The sequence below is a fragment of the Triticum dicoccoides genome, chromosome 4A (assembly GCF_002162155.2).
Source record: "Triticum dicoccoides isolate Atlit2015 ecotype Zavitan chromosome 4A, WEW_v2.0, whole genome shotgun sequence".
NCBI classification, from domain to species: Eukaryota; Viridiplantae; Streptophyta; class Magnoliopsida; order Poales; family Poaceae; genus Triticum; species Triticum dicoccoides.
Window position 1 is genome coordinate 677,574,453 of NC_041386.1, and position 17,319 is coordinate 677,591,771.

At 41.1% G+C, this 17,319-nt stretch overlaps 2 long non-coding RNA genes across 2 annotated transcripts; both read left to right on the forward strand.

The window, feature by feature from the left end:
• Positions 1-7,856: 7,856 nt before the first annotated feature.
• On the forward strand, positions 7,857-8,314 carry LOC119289693. Its single transcript, XR_005141584.1, has 3 exons — positions 7,857-7,981; positions 8,088-8,135; positions 8,245-8,314. It is a non-coding gene; the product is annotated as an uncharacterized LOC119289693 (long non-coding RNA).
• A 1,096-nt stretch (positions 8,315-9,410) lies between these two features.
• Positions 9,411-9,753, forward strand: LOC119289694. Its single transcript, XR_005141585.1, has 3 exons — positions 9,411-9,490; positions 9,583-9,633; positions 9,729-9,753. It is a non-coding gene; the product is annotated as an uncharacterized LOC119289694 (long non-coding RNA).
• Positions 9,754-17,319: the final 7,566 nt, after the last annotated feature.

Sequence of the window (17,319 nt, forward strand, 5' to 3'; positions counted from 1 at the left end):
TATAAATTTTAACTTGGAAGGTCTTCATAAACACAGGAAATCTCCAATGATGTCAAACATGTACATGTGCCATCATTTTCATTGAACTTGGTTCATACGTGTCCTTTCAAACTAATTCATTTTTCTCGTATGCTGCAGGAAAGCTCAGATGTAGCAAGTACTAGCATGCCCGCGCGGCGACACGCCGCGCCTGTTGATATGTTATGTAAGAAATTCAGTTTTCTTTCCTCCATTTTACTTAGGTAATTAAATCAGCTTATGGTACAGCTTCTATTTGTCCAGAAAAAGAAAAAAAGATATAGACACTTGAGACGTAAAACCTGGTTAGTTCAAAATATTATGGCTCATTATAAAAGTTCCATGAGCCATAGGAGGGCATGAAAAAATGCAGAGCTCAAAAGTCAACAGTTGCAGGCAGAGAGATGTTTAATAGTGATTACTTAAATCAAATAAAAGGCTAAATGGAATGGTGAAGATAACCTCTGAGAGGGAACTGAACCAAAGGAAAAGAAAATATGGCACAAACTGATACATAGAAGCATCTTGTTCAATCATTTTGCTTAGAATGGACATAAATAAATAACCACACTGTCCAGACTACAACATGACAGAAAATGTATCTACCCAGAATAGGAAGTTACAGAACGATCTAGAACGAAAAGCAACACACTTCTCTCAACTTAGATTCACTCGTCCACATATCAAAGAAGATGACCATCAATACCACAATGCGTCGAGTCAAAAATAAGCACATGCAGTATGGGCATGCATACTCATGTAGTTAATCATCTTACACCGAGTATCGATACAGTTAGACCTAAACTGGTTAAGTGTACAATTTTTAAGGTCACAACAGGATGACAAAGAAAATGTTGCAACAACAGGTTCAGATGAAGCATTACTGTTCATAAAATAAAACAAAAATGTTTGAAATCCTAATAGATAAAATAAATCCACTGTTCTGGCTCTTTACATTGGTAGTTTTCCACGGTGCCACTTACCTACATCAACCATATAGTTCAGCGCGAGATGCATCTTCCAGAGAAAACATGCATATATTGGCAGTGCTAGTTACATAAAAAGCTGGGAAGAGTACTCTGCACCTTCAGTTCAAGAGGTTTTTCAGAAACCATCAAAGTCAAGCTGTTGTTGAGAAGCAATGTCCAGCTTTTTTTTTAGAAAAGGAGGAAGACCCCCGGCCTCTGCATCTGGACGATGCAGAAGCATGTCCAGCTAACACAATCTAAATTCCTTTTCCTCCTAACACAATCCTAATCCACGTAAAATCATACGACGTGTTTCTCAGTTATACTAAGTAAAATGATCAAACTATATAGCAGTATGTTCTAGGAAACTACAAGAAAAGCTTGATAACTATTGGAAGATATCCTAATATTGTAAGGTGTAATAGTGTAGAAGTTCTGCACCAAACATGCTTTGCTCTAGTAGGATTAAGGCAGTCCACGGAGCGGGAGAACTAACTCATTGCGATGATCAGTTTTAGTAAGTAGTAGCATTTTCGCACATGATGAAGGAATTAGGAGAACATACTCACAATAGAAGGTCCTTTGATTGTATCACCTGTGCCGAAAAGAAATATTTGATTGTATCACATGTACCACAACACCTAGCTACCAAAGATCCAGCAGTCCGTATACTGGCCCAACACCAGCACACAACCAAGTTTTGGTCAAGTCATTTACTACTTTATCACGGGTACAAACCCTGCGGGAGGGTGAACCAGAACACTGCAGAACATCTACTCTATTGCCATAAGAAATAAAATATTGTTTCTGCCTCCATGTATTGCACTCTATTTCCTCAAAGCGCACATAGCATCCGTATTGTTCCAAGGTTATGATTATTTTAGCCCAGATAAAAAGCAATATACACAAACAATGCAGTGCCGCGGACACAAAGTAAATGAATACCGAACTAAATGTGCCAATCTATTTTTCAAGAAAAATCGTCAACATAAGAATATTTATGTACTATACTACAACATATATCATTGCCAATAAGCAAGGCACTGGACCCATTTTCTTTTGTTTTCTCTTGCTGAACCTCTCAGTTATGTACAAATTTTCTCCCTACTATAATTAAAAGGCAGAGCACCTGAGCACCTGCCATTCCGGTAAAGAAAATTCAAACTCGATTGCTTGTCTGATTAAGGCATGATTTCATAGCACCCGAAGGGGGAAAATAAATCAATGCAGACAAATCAACCAAACATGTTGGATCAGTTAATTGACATTGGAGCCAGCAAAGTAAAGTTTAGATCATTGTCTGAACTTCGCGACTAAACAGTATTTTAACAAAACAATATTGGTGCCTTTTACACCAGACTCTCATCTTTGAAGAGTTCAACATCTCTAGACACAACAATTATAAGATACATGTGAAGATGAACATGACACAGAAAATCACTGGATAGTCCAGTTGGGCCAAATAACATTATATTTCCTTTTATAACAATTTGTATTCAATACTTTGGACTTCTCATCCACCGCGTCAGTTCTTCGCTTTATTGTCAATCGTCACATGCTTTTGCCTCAAAGATCTATTCCATCAACAACAACAAAAATGCCCAGCCTAGACCCTTCTATCCGGGGCTTGATGTATGAAATCCCTCATACTAATACAACATAAAAATAGTGGCACAACCTCATATTACCCGAAACGGTTTAAACCTCCCTAGTTTATAGGATAAATATGCCATTATACCTTTGTTCTTTGTCGAACAATCTTTGTACCTTTGTAGAAATGGACTTCAGTACATAGGTTGCCATGGACCACAGGAAACATGGGCGTACAAGTTGCACTAAAATTGAACCATTCGGATGCCAATTTGTACCTGGACATCATGCAAACATGACTTAAAAAAGAGGCGGTTATTCATTCAAATAGTAAATTCCTTCAGCACGCTAACTCTGAATTGTTTCTTAATCAAACATATGGAGCCAATTAAGTGAAAATGGAAAAGTTGTATTTCAATCAAAGCATGTACATTTAGCTAAAAATAGAGTTTAACATCTCATTCCTTGCTCGTTTAGAGCACTTGAAAGACCACACTGTTATTCAAAATGGCTTCTAGGCAGGTGCAATCTTACTGATAATGTTTTTTTTATACTGAACATATTTAGCTCGAGTAGACAACAAAAAATTCCGTGGAAAGAAGGACGTTGGAAAGAAGGATTAGCTAGGTTCTCATTGGTGACAGCAGCAGACTGTCCTGATTGTGGTAAAAAAACTAAAGATGTTAGAGTTTCCTGTTTCCAGATTGGGTTTTCGTGTGCCATTTCAGATGAACCTATAAAAAGAGCAGTGCTGGACTTTTCGGAAGAGTAACAAAGTTGAATAAATCACACATTTAGATCGTGAAAATTTTAAATCTGTGACCAAATGTAAAGAACTTGCTAACGGATAGGAGATAACTAAACAGTACTTCTGATAACAGAGAGAACTAACTGCTTGTAATAGTCAATTTTAATAAATAGTTCTCTTGTAATAGTTAAAGATAGTACTATGCTGGTTCAGCATAAAAAACCTGCTTTTAAATGCATAGCAGAACCCATAGTTACTAAACAGACCAAGCCCAGAGGATAGGCAAATAAGCTCCAAGGTATCTCCATATTTACAGAACTCGACAAAATAACAACGCTCTAACCTAAATCATGATCTGAATGTAATCTATAATACCTAAATAGTTCATCCCCACTAACTTATTTCTCTTGACATGCAGCCTATCCACCTCAGCAATCTGCCACATCATCAATTGTTTTTCTTTTAAACCAATTTCTGTTGAAATTTAGACGTGCCTGTCATCGCTTGGTTTCCAGACTTAAATTACCGATGAAGTCCAACGGCCTTGACTCGGAAACAAGAAAGAAGCCTATTCGTCTATTCTAAGAAGATGAAGCCCAACCATCCCACCCCACGCAATGCATTTTCGGTTTCTAGCTCTCTCTCCCCTAAAAAAAGGATCAATATTTTCCCCTGGCAGTAGTAGAATGCGGCGGCAGCTAGGAGGCTTGGAGGGGATCTCCGTGTGTGGTCTGGTCTTTTGGAACGGCCACCGGTCGACGGCGAAGGCAACGGCTATCTCGACTTGGTTCTGCTGCTGGCAGGAGTCGGTATGGGGCTCTGTAGCGTCGTCGAGTCAACGGCGGCGGCGCTGCAGGATATGGGACGAGTCAGGAGCCCTCGCTGTCCGCCGCTGTCTCTTCTAATTCTCTCATGTATCAGGTTAGTCCAGATTCCCTCCAATTCCAATCATCCGCTAATGTCTTGATGCTAAATCACCACAAAAAACTGCAGATGAGTTCTTAATATTTATGTCATGTCTCATGAGTTTGTTTGTACATGCATCAATACATCCACTTCTATGTAACCATGTAGATACATTTGTTGCATTCCCTTCGCATCTAACTCTTAATTCCCAAGTGAATCCATGAACCCAAATCCGGACATTATTTCTGATTTTGGTAACACATCCTCCACCAAATAGGTTTGTGAAGGAAGTACCACTTTGGCATGTCCAAATAGTATCCATTTTCTATAGTGCTTTCCTATGCCCAAATAACCATCCTCCACCAAATGCCAGCTCAATCCATTCATTATTTTGAGCCGAGCTTCAAAATTCGTATTTATGTCCAGTGTGGTAGTTTGCAAAGCAAGTACCACCTAGGCTCCTCCTTTTGAGCTGAAAATTTGTGAAGGCAGTCTTCTTAGTAACTCATCATCCTCAGGCAAAACTCACGCCCATTAGCCATGTACATTTCCCGTACCGCTAATCAAACACTTGGCTGCTAATTCATGTTTGAGGATCGATCGGTCTCCTCGTGAGAATCTTATGTTTTAATTTTCTTCCTAGCACCTATCCGGGGAGTGCCCAACCCACTAGACATGCCTAGGCTGCCCAGAACACATGGCAACGCCACGGTCATGTGGTGACCACGCGGCGGGCATGCGAGTTTACGCGCTCTAGAGTTGGGGGCCTCGGCCACTGCCCAAACCTCGACGTATCGCCACCAAACCATGTATTTATGATTAAATAAGTACTTATGTAACTAGAAATGATTTTTGGAAAAAATAAATAGTAAACTATGAGGCAGCTGCAGTTCAAATTTGACCCGCTCCCAACTAAATCGGTGGGAATTTGTCTTTTTCACCAGAGGTGGATCAAAACTTTCTACACCCAACCATTTTGTCAATTGTGCATTAAATATGTCCTAGTATTTTAGAAAAATGATTTGGTCCAATTTTGCAACAATTATTTTGGAGGTCCTTCACAAAAAAACCTCCTTTTGGGCACTCGAAAAATGGAAAATGGTTTTTTCGTCCAAAGAAAATGAAAACTTCATTAGGCAACATTGTTTGCCATTCCAATATGCACCCTTTTGCACAATATGAGATCATTTAAGCAAACTATGCCATGAATGTGGCCATAAGATTGATCATTTGGCTTGAAAGCCATTGATCTCCACACGTGATAGCTCGTTTCTGAGAACATTTTTTTTAAAATAATTGCCGTATTACAAGTTTGTTATTTTTCCTGGGAACTTGGCCACATATAATGAAACAATGCGAAGGTTTCCCAATTTTTTGAATTTTTTTAAATTTTTTCTGCTCGTTTCAAAATATGGTCAAATCGGCGGGAATGACCGTTCCTAGCTAGTTGTTGAATCTTGGAATTTTTTTGGTGTTTCTATGATAAAATAGATACTTATGTACCTAGAAATGATTTTTAGAAAAAATAAATAGCAAACTAGAAGGCAGCTACAGTTCAAATTTGACCCGCTTCCAACTGAATCGGCGGAAATTTGTCTTTTTCACGAGAGGTGGATAAAAACTTTTTACACCCAACCATTTGGTCAATTGTGCATTAAATATGTCCTAGTATTTTATAAAAATTATTTGGTCCAATTTTGCAATAATTATTTGGGAGGTCCTTCACAAAAATATCTCCTTTTGGGCACTCGAAAAATGGAAAATGATTTTTTCGTCCAAAGAAAATGAAAACTTCCTTAGGCAACATTGTTTGCCATTCCAATATGCACCCTTTTGCACAATATGAGATCATTTGAACAAACTATGCCATAAATATGGCCATAAGATTGATAATTTGGCTTGAAAGCCATTGATCTCCACACGTGATAGCTCGTTTCTGAGAACACTTTTTTAAAATAATTGCCGTATTACAAGTTTGTTATTTTTCCTGGGAACTTGGCTACATATAATGACACAATGCGAAGTTTTCCCAATTTTTGATTGTTTTTGAATTTTTTATGCTCGTTTCAAAATGCGGTCAAAACGACGGGAATGACCATTCCTAGATAATGGTTGAATCTTGGATTTTTTGGGTGTTTCTCTGACAAAATAGATACTTATGTACCTAGAAATGATTTTTGGAAAAAATAAAGAGCAAACTAGAAGGCAACTACAGTTCAAATTTGACCCGCTTCCAACTGAATCGGCCAAAATTTGTCTTTTTCACGAGAGGTGGATCAAAACTTTTTACACCCAACCATTTTGTCAATTGTGCATTAAATATGGCCTAGTATTTTAGAAAAATGATTTGGTTCAATTTTGCAATAATTATTTGGGAGGTTCTTTACAAAAAAACCTCCTTTTGGGCACTCGAAAAATGAAAAATGGTTTTTTCGTCCAAAGAAAATAAAAACTTCCTTAGGCAATATTGTTTGCCATTACAATATGCACCCTATTGCACAATATGAGTTAATTTGAACAAACTATGCCATGAATGTGGCCATAAGATTGATCATTTGGCTTGAAAGCCATTTATCTCCACACATGATAGCTCGTTTCTGAGAACACTTTTTGAAAATAATTGCCGTATTACAAGTTTGTTATTTTTCCTGGGAACTTGGCCACATATAATGACACAATGCGAAGGTTTCCCAATTTTTTGAATTATTTTAAATTTTTTATGCCCGTTTCAAAATGCGGTCAAAACGGCGGGAATGACCGTTCCTAGCTAGTGGTTGAATCTTGGAATTTTTTTGATGTTTCTCTGATAAAATAGATACTTATGTACCTAGAAATGATTTTTGGAAAAAATAAATAGCAAACTAGAAGGCAACTATAGTTCAAATTTGACCCGCTTCCAGCTGAATCGGTGGAAATTTGTCTTTTTCACGAGAGTTGATCAAAAAATTTTACACCCAACCATTTGGTCAATTGTGCATTAAATATGTTCTAGTATTTTTAAAAAATGATTTGGTCCAATTTTACAACAATATTTTGGAGGTCCTTCATGAAAAAATCTCCTTTTGGGCACTCGGTAAATGGAAAAGTGATTTAAAAGAACTCATTTGTCATAACTCTTTAAAAAAATATTTGTCTTATTTCAATTAATGATTATTCGTGAAAACTATAGTCAAATTTGCTGACACAATGAGAAGTTTTTTAAAAAAAATTCAGGTCATAATAAAATAGCTAACATAATTTAGCACCTTACTTTTAGTCAATTGCGACCAATTCAAATGGTCAAAATATCATACTTGTATACTGCGTTCTGATTGGTCCAGGGCCTCTCTCGCGGATCGTGGATAAATCACCATCGGATCCTCCTGGATCCAACGGCCCGCACCTCACCCTCTAACGGTCTCACCCACGCACCGCGAGCTACCCCTCAAAGAAAACACCACTCCTCTCTCTGCCCGCGCGGCGAACCCTAGCGCTCTCACCCTCTCAGCCCCCGCACACCACTCTCCTCCTTCTGGATCTCGACGCGCCGCCGCCCCCAACCCCACTCCCACCCTCTGGATCTCGAGGCTCCGCCGTCCCCACCCCACTTCTCAGATCTCAGTCATCTGACATCTGCTCCCGTCCTCTCCTCTTCCCCTGAAGCAGCAGCGTCGCTCCTCTCCGCCCGGATCGTGATGGCCGCCGCCGCCGTCGCCGCTGACTCCAAGATCGACAACCTCCGCGACACCGTCGCCAAGCTCGGCGAGATCAGGTGCCCCGCCCGACCCATCCCCTCCGCCGGATCTAGCGGCCATTAGTCACCGACTCCGCTTTCGCTCAACTATTTGTTCTGCTCTATTTTGTCGGTGATGACGCAGCGAGAACGAGAAGGCCGGGTTCATCAGCCTCGTCTCGCGCTACCTCAGGTAATAATGCGATTTGCCCCACCTCCATGGTTACGCTTGTCTCTAACATTCTGCTTGCTACTTGCTGACGGGTGGTTTCTGACGGCTGTGCTGGGTGGTGTGTCTGCAGCGGTGAGGCGGAGCAGATCGAGTGGAGCAAGATCCAGACCCCCAACGATGAGGTGGTGGTGCCCTACGTCATTTTCAAGGCTCCGTACGTTTATGTCCCTTCTCTTGATTTGCTGTGGCTCTAATACATATAGGTCGATCTGTCTGCTTCCAAGTGCATTAATGAATTAGTCATACAATTGCTATTGCCTACTCATGTTCATTCTTGTTGTGACATTTTTATTACTATGGGCTTGTGGCATAGTATGGGTGCCTGTATTTCTGTTAAGTTTATTTGCACCTGTCACTTTTAGATCCACCTGCTATTATACTTATTATAGTTCTGTCTGTGGAATCCTCCAAAGTTATGATCTGGAAGGACATGAACAATATTAATACGGCCAACTTTCTATACTCCCTATTAATACCTATTAATATTCTTCATGTCACCTTCTATACTCTGTACGTTCTGTTTTTTCTCTTGATTAGCTGTGGCTCCAGTACTTATATGTGAACTCGGCTGCTACCAAGCATATCAGTGAAATTAGTGATAAAATTGCTATTGACTGTACTCATTGTTCATTCTTGTTGTGACATCTTTATTACTCTGACGTAGTCCAGTTAAACTAGTACCAGTTTCATGGAGAAATGAAATTGTGAGTGGTAGCTCCTTTGGTCCAAAAAAATAGTTTGATTAATCTGGTTCTCTGATCAATGTTATCAAACATTAAGGCTATCAGTGCTCTTTATCTTTCCGTTTACGTATATTTGCTGCAATTTGACATAAATGACTGCTGCCAGCCTGCACTGCTGAATATGACCATCCACTTATTTTCTAGACTCTGTTGGCCGGTGAAACATTGATCATTTGAACATGGCGTTGTGGTAGACTATGTACAGAACATGATTTACTTAGGTATTTATTTAGGTGTATGTTTGATGCAGCATGCCAATATTGGAAATATAGGGACTTGTATATTTCCCCTTCATTTTTAAGTTCTACCACCTTCAGCAGGTAATAACATAGCTCACTGCATGCAGGTCTGTCATTGAAGTTTGCAATGGGTTTACATTTCTTGACCTTATTGTGATTCAAATTGAGGTATTCTTAGTTTCTACTGATATTTTCTGTGCACTTACTTGATGTAGTGTGTAATGGTTTGTGTCTGACAAGTTTCACATGTATGCAGTCCCTGAACAAGAAGTATGGATGAAGTGTTCCTTTGCTTCTAATGAACTCTCTCAACACTCATGATGACACACAGAAGGTTGATATACCACCTGCCGGTTTATTTTCTATTGAAAAGACAACTTTCTAAATTTGGACTTACATACTTGCATAATGACCTCTGTTTTTTAGATTGTTGAGAAGTACTCCAACTCCAACATTGAAATTCACACTTTCAACCAGGTATGACATTAGTAGTACTTCATCTGTTATATTTAATTGTATCACATTATACCCACTACTTGCGGTGTCAATTAACTGACACATGTTTCTCTCAGAGCCAATACCCTCGCATTGTCTCCGTTTGTGTGAACGCTGAGAGCTGGATCGTGTGTGTGCTGCAGATCTCGACGCCATGAAGGCCCTGCTTGACAAGCTCATGGTGCTCAAGCTCAATGGAGGCCTCGGCACCACCATGGGCTGCACCGGCCCCAAGTGAGCACGCCACCCCACCCATCCTCTTCACTGCTCCAGATCAATTGATTCACCTTGCATATGTGTGGATCGTGCTACTTTCAGTTAGATTCGTCCCGACACTGTAGTCTCGCAGCTTGCATATGTGTGGATCGAGCTTGCATATGCTGGTTTCTTCGTGCGATCCTACTGCTTATGATGGTCTCTGCCTGGTTATTAGAGGTTTTTTCTGCTAGTACTTCTTGTAAGGCAATATAATTGGTTGTTTTGTGCTGCTGGCCTAATTAAACATGATCAGTATGTATACTTCTTTGAGATAGACATTTCATGCATGTTTATGAGGTACGAATTCTACAGATGTCACAAAATATTGGTGGCAAAGTGTCTTCTTATCTTTATATTTGCTTAGCTAAAATCTTAGAGTAACAATAACTGTACTTGACAAGTAAACATTAGCATCTTAAATGATCATCTTAAATGATTAGCTAAAATGATGTAGGAGTAGTAGAAACTTCATGGTTGATCCTGATTGCTGAACATGGGAGATGCATCTTCTTTTGCATATCAATTACATAGTAGTACTATGTAATGCTTGCCGATGTGGTACATTCAATACTGGCAGCACTGGCCAGTAATTACACTGGCCATTTTACGCTAGGCTTTAGATTTTGCCGAGCCAGATCCGTTGACCCGCGGTTTGATTCGTGGCGTGCGAGATTTGTTCCTGGGCTGACGTGGTGTGTTTGCCGGTGCGATTTTCGCAGGCCTTGGACAAGATCAGTACGGTGCCGATGGAGGCCCTCGCCGCCGGCGCCAATGTGTCCATGATTGGGCAGTTTGGTGTTGGCTTCTACTCCGCCTACCTTGTTGCCGAGAGGGTCGTTGTCACCACGAAGCACAACGACGAAGGGCGGTACGTGTGGGAGTCCCAGGCCGGTGGCTCCTTCACCGTCACTCGTGATACGTTTGGGGAGCAGCTCGACAGGGGTACCAAGATGGTCCTCTACCTCAAGGACGACTAGGTATGCAGTCCAATCCTCCTATACTGTGATGGCTTACTCTTCATGTCTTGATGTGGTTCTCTGCTTAGTGTAGCTGTATTAGACTCACTATGAGATGTCCACTCTTGTTTTGTTAACAAACATGAACTGTTAAGTCATCTATTCATGGTTGTTGCTTTTGTTCAGTATATATGTGTGCTTTCTGATTTGTATGCGTAGGTGGTTATAGGTTGCTGTGATGAATATAAATATTAACAAGTGCTCATGCATGCCGGTATACTAGAGCTAGTTGTATGTGCTCATTACCTTCCTGTTGTCACTTTGTCAGCATCAATCCAATCCAATCCAGCCTAATGAATCTAAGCTGCTCATTTAGTTCTCGCTATCGGTGGTAGCCAACAACTAACCGATCTTAGCTGCTGCCGGCTGGTTGGCATCCTATGTATTTTTTGCTGCTAGTCTCAGAAATAATGCATGAATGGCATCAAAACTGCTTCATGCTATCTCTCGGGCAAAGTAGATGCTAGTTTGATTACTATCTGTACATCATCAGGTCTACTTGATGCAAGTCTCTATTTTTTGTTTGTCTCTCTTTGACATATTGCTTTTTCTTTTTGAATGTGCAGGTTATTTGCATCTTGATTAGGAGATGATGGTGACCATCTTTTGTTGCGGGAACCTGTTAGATAAAGTTTATCTGATTTGAACCTGCAAGATACAGTTCTATATAATGTTGTGTGAGATAAAAGTTGTGAACATAGGAGATAAGTTATTGATATGTGTTGGCCTGTCTAATGTTATGCGAGATAAAGTTGTGTGAGAAAGTTTTCTATACTTGTGTTATTACTGTGGGAAAAAAGTACTGTTACTATACTGATTTGAGAAGATTGGCTGTAATTAAAAGAGGGCTTGTCCCACTATTGGATTGTAAACAGGCCCTGTCCAGAATTTATATTGCACTCAATACCTGGGCTCTAAAAAGGCCATGGCCCAAACTATGTTGGACTTGTTTATAAAAAGAGCAACATAAATTCCAGATTCTAAAAAGGTTGAGGCCCAAAAAAATGGATTGTAAAAGACTGCATCTCAGAAAAAAAAGTCCTAATTGTTGGGCCAGGCCTATTTAGCTAATCAAAGCACAGGGAAAAAATAAATTAAATAGGCTGAATTAATGGGCTCGGCCCGTGTAAAACGCCGAATCGGACCGAGCTGAATCTTGTGCCACATCAGCTTGCCACACTGGATGCCTACGTGGCCTGGGGAGATTGCTAGTGACCAAAATGCCATAGTGGACATATTTTGGTCATAAACATCTTCGACCATTCCAGAAGAAAGGTCGCTATAGTCAATTTACGACCGCCAGCTTTTGACCTTCTCTTTTTGGTCACAAAAAGGTCGCAAATGAAAAACCATGACCTTTTAGTGACCAACAGTGCTGGTCACAAGTTGACATATTTCTTGTAGTGGCACCTGCCAATCTGAATCCTAACTACTCCCTCTCTCTCAGTTTACAGGGCGTGCCGTACCCCTAGGTCGTCTATTTGACCAACCTAATACAAGTCATATATTACAAAATATATATCAACATAAAATTCAGATGTTCTATTTTCAAACCGTATAATTTTTGTGTTATATAGTTTATATTAGGGTGATAAAATTGGCAACCAAGGTGTACGCGCAGGACTTGTAAACTGAGACGGAGGAAGTAGATTGAGTCGAAACATGCAGTTCATAAATTCTTGCAGGTCTCATTTAGACTTGGGGTGGCTATTTTTATTCCTTCAGATCTCATTCAGACTTGAGGTGGCTATTTTTCTTGCTCATGGTCGTTTGTTAATGGTAAATACTGCATCATTTCAACCAAGTGTGCAGAGGGAAGTGAATTGATTTCTACGCATGGAATTATGTTCGCCCGCATATATACATACAGCATCATGTATTTCTTCTTTTTTGTTATGCTCAGATAGTCATGTTAAACTACAGATTTATACACATGGAACGTACATGTATTTCTCTTTTTTGTTGGCCGATGTGAAGCTTAAATTACAGATATATTGTGTTCCAGATACTAAAGCTTGATACGATCTGCCTTTTATAGTGAGATTTTGCTCTTAAACTGTAGGTTATTTCAGAGAAAGATGGATGGTCGTATCTCCACTAAGCTGTATGGATGGTCTTATCTCCAGTAAGCTGTATGGATGGTGGCTTAATAGGTTGCAAATTTGACCATACCTTTCTGGTCATCTTAACTGAACTGTACTATTTGTTTCTTGAAGTCTTGAGAAGGTAATGATGCTTCTCTCATTTGTATTATTTAGAATATTTGTTGGATATCCCGCTGTATTTACCTGCTCTGTCCAATTATATTTCTGCAATCATTAGCCATTTATCTCATCCTTATAACCAGATCATGCAGTTGTTCATACAGATTTAAGAAAATAACATTTTTAACTGATAGTAACTCGAGTATAGCACCTTGTTGTAGCAGTGTTATTTGATATAAGAAATATAAAGATGCACCTTTTTTCCAAAAGGCCAGAAGATACAAGTAGCCAAAAGGGAGTTTTGGTTTGATGTGTCGATCCCTTCTCCCATACGTGCTGGTAGCATTTTCCTTTTTTGTTTCATAACAAACTTGATGCACTAAGTAATTTTGGTGATTTGAGGGCTTCGAGTGCCTGTCATTCAGGTTTGCAAGCTCCAGACTGTACATCAAGAAGAACATTTACTCACGAAATAAGAACATTTAGTGATTGCCAAAATGTGCATATGCATGTGCAGAATATGAACCAATGCAACATGCTCATTTTATTATTATGTATTGCAAGAAATATGCAACTGTGGTCAGGGACGAACCTAAGGGGGGCGAGACCCCCCCTAACGATCTCATTTTACTCGGTAGCGATTAGCAGGTCGGTACAAAAAAGTGGATATTTAGCTTTTTTTTTGAGAATCTCACAAAGCTTTATTACTGAATCATAATGTTCATAGGTACAAAAAGAAGATCGCTGGGTTGTCCTAGCCAAGTGTGTCGGCCAAACCCTAAAGATAACGCATGCTTTGCGAGATTATGGGCCTCCATATTGGAGGTCCTATACTCATGAGTAAACGAACATGAAATAAAGGTAGTTGCTCTAGTCTTGATTTCCTCGACAATGGCTCCAAATTCTGCTGAGCTTCCCTGTCTGATTGCATCTACCACCACCTTGCAATCGGAGGCAACAAGTAAATGGTTGATATAGAGATCTTCTGAAAGTGCTAATGCCTCCCGAACAGCTAGTGCCTCTAGCACTTGGGGGTTGTGCAGTCCTCTGAAAACGAGAGCTGACGCTCCCATGAACAAACCTCTCTCATCCCTGCAAACCACACCAACTGCGCCAAACGTACCTGGGCGTGACACGGCCGCGTCCACATTGAGTTTGTAGTAATCTGTTGGTGGTGGAATCCACGTACGGGTCGTGGTACTGCTATCCCATGTGCTTCCTCCTTCTTCTTCTTCAAAAACTCTATGTCTGATAAGTAAGCTATGATGAAGTTGTCAGTGGCAAACGGAGTCTGGTATATATCCTCATGTATAGCTTTTCGTCTTGCACTCCAAATCGCCCATAAAGTAACAATCATCAACTGCAATTGCTCCGGTGGAAGAGAGTCATTCATGGCAAAGAGCCACAGCCGTGCGTCAGGTTCTGAGGTTGCCCACATGTGCTCGACCATCTCGGCTTCTGAAAGTGCCCACACACACCTAGACACATTACACTCCAACAAAGAATGCCGCCAGCTATCCTGCCCTCCGCATAGGGAGCAAGCACTCGTAGTGGCCATATGACGATGGTTTAGGACATCTCCCGTAGGGAGTGAGTGTTGCGCCAATCGCCAAGTGAAAAAGCGCAGTTTCGGTGGCACTGACATGTTCCATAGCGAGTTCCACCCCCTCATCTCATGTTCAGAGTTGGAAGGATCCTCCCTTTCCTCCAGCCATGCCTCGCGCCCAATCTTGATCTTGACAATCATCTTATAAGCTGACCGTACAAAAAAACGCCCCCTTGGATCATCATTCCATGCCCAGAAATCGTCCACACGCCGTGTACAGAGCGGTATTTGCAAGATCGCCTCCACATCAATGGGTATGAACACCTGTCTAAGCAAGTCCTCTCGCCACGCAGCTCTAGTGTGGTGGATCAGATCAGAAACCAGTTACGGTGGGTCAGCAACTAAGGAGGCCACCGGCTTCATCATTCCGTCCCTTGGGATCCAACTATGTTGCCATATGTTCGTGGTAGTTCCATCACCAATACGCCGGATAGCTCCTTGGGTGATAATATCTCTCCCATCAAGTATAGATCGCCACACCTGAGAAGGATGTGGACCTAGTTGAGCTTCAAGGACTGTACATTGTGGAAAATATGATGCTTTAAGGATTTGTGCACTAAGAGAGGAGGGATCATTCAATAATCTCCAAATTTGCCGAGACAAAAGTGCCAAGTTGAAGATTTCTATATCCCGAAAGCCAAGTCCTCCCAAACTTTTCGGTCGGGTCATCAAATCCCAAGCTACCCAACATGGTTTCCTCTTGCCTCTCTTGCTCCCCCACCAAAATTGACGAATGAGTGACGTAATGCTTCCACAAAGGCCTCGAGGTAATCTGAAGCAAGACATCGAAAAAACTGGTAAAGCTTGAGCCACAGATTTTATGAGAACCTCCTTTCCTGCCACTGATAAAAGTTTCTCCATCCATCCCTTTATCCTTTCCCAAACTCTGTCTCGTAAATATTTGAAGGTGCCATTTTTGGACTGTCCAACATCGGTCGGTAGACCCAAATACTTTTCACTCAAAGACTCATTCTGCACATTAAGTATATTCTTTATCTCCACCCTAAGGGTCTCCGGGCATCCCTTACTGAAAAATATGGACGATTTATCATAGTTTACCCTTTGGCCCGAAGCCAAGCAATATGCATCAAGTAGGTTTGAAACCTCATTTGCCCCCTGGACACTAGACTTGAAAAGCAGCAGGCTGTCATCTGCAAACAAAAGGTGGTTCACTACCGGAGCCGTGGGCGCCACCTTTATGCCACCGAGCACTAATGACTGAGAACTGTGTTTTAAAAGGCACGAAAGGCCCTCCACTGCAATCAAGAATAAGTAAGGGGAAATAGGATCTCCCTGCCTAATACCCCTGGAAGGTGAGAAGCTCTCTAATCTTTCTCCATTAAACAAGACCGAGAATGAAACAGAAGTGATCATGCTCATAACTGTATGGATCCAATCTGGTGCAAAGCCAAGCTTAACCATAATTGCCTTTAGATAAGGCCACTCTAGTCTGTCATATGCCTTCATCATATCAAGCTTAAGTGCACAAAAGCTGTTTGTCTTGGATCTGTTTCTCTTCATGAAGTGCAAACATTCCTACGCACAAATAATATTATCCGTGATCAACCTCCCGGGAACAAAGGCTGATTGCTCCTTTGAGATAATATCTGGCAATATCAACTTCAATCTATTCGACACCACTTTAGAAGCTATTTTATAAATCACATTGCAAAGGCTGATAGGCCTAAACTGAGTAAGTAGAGTGGGATTTTGTACCTTGGGTATCAACACGAGTACTGTATCATTAATGCTTGCAGCAGTCTCCTCTCCACGGACGATCCGAAGCACCACTTTAGTTACTTCATCCCCACAAATGTCCCAGTGGCGCTGATAGAAGTGTGCAGGAAAACCATCTGGCCCCGGTGCCTTCGTAGGAAACATCTGAAACATGGCCTGCTTTACTTCCTCATTTGTGTAAGGAGCGCAAAGCGAAGCATTCATCTCTGGTGTCACTTTCCGAGGCACATGTTGTAATACATCATCTACCCCCTGTACACCTTCCGTCGTGTACAAGGTTTTATAGAAATCTGTCACAAGTTGTTTCATCTCAGCCTTGTCCTCTACTCTTATACCCAGCGCATTGTGTAGAGCTCGAATCATATTCTTCCTACGCCGCATATTTGCTCTCATGTGAAAAAATTTTGTGTTGCGATCACCCGCAGTCAGCCACTGTATGCGCGATCTTTGTCTCCACATTAACTCCTCCCTATGATAGAGCTCAACCAGTCGCTCATTCAACTTTTGCTCAAGGTGATTTGGAGCAGTCCTAGACGGAACACTCCGAAGCCTCTCTAGCTCTGCTTTTGCCTTCTTGATCTCCTTCCTAACACTTCCAAAAGTTGCATCCTCCCATGCCGAGAGGTTCTTTGACAGAAGCTCCAATTTTCTGCGAATCCCCTCAACTCCTTGATCCGCTTGCAGTTCGCTCCATCCTGAGCTGATAGTGTCACGCCATGATTCATGTGACTCCCACATCACTTCGTACCGGAAGCTCGGTTTAGGGCATGGTAAAACCTCTTCAAACTGTACGAGTATTGGTCCATGATCCGAGGACGCCGAAGTTAAGTTTGTAACCTTGGCCATA